A 322-nucleotide genomic window follows, 5' to 3' on the forward strand; every position below is an offset into this window, starting at 1 on the left:
AGACACCAGGTGTCACCACAGCAAAGGGTAAGAGTTGTCTGGGGAGTTGGCTTCACCCTGCCTGGTAATCACGGCTTTAAAAACCACCAGCCACCTCACCTCTCCAGGCTGAGCATCTCAGAAAGCTTTGCTGTCACAGCCCTGAGCTGGCCAGCCAGCTTCGACCTCACCGGGATGCAACTGCCCCAATCGATGCAGTGAGCTGCCACCAGATGACCTACACTGCCACCACGCTGCCCAGGAGAGGAGGCTGGGGTCAGGAGAGGACACCTGAGCTGGGAATGCTGCTTCTAGTCACAGAATCACAGAATCACAGAATCAT

The sequence above is a fragment of the Buceros rhinoceros genome, unplaced genomic scaffold (genome assembly GCF_000710305.1).
Source record: "Buceros rhinoceros silvestris isolate BGI_N320 unplaced genomic scaffold, ASM71030v1 scaffold36789, whole genome shotgun sequence".
Classification (NCBI taxonomy): domain Eukaryota; kingdom Metazoa; phylum Chordata; class Aves; order Bucerotiformes; family Bucerotidae; genus Buceros; species Buceros rhinoceros.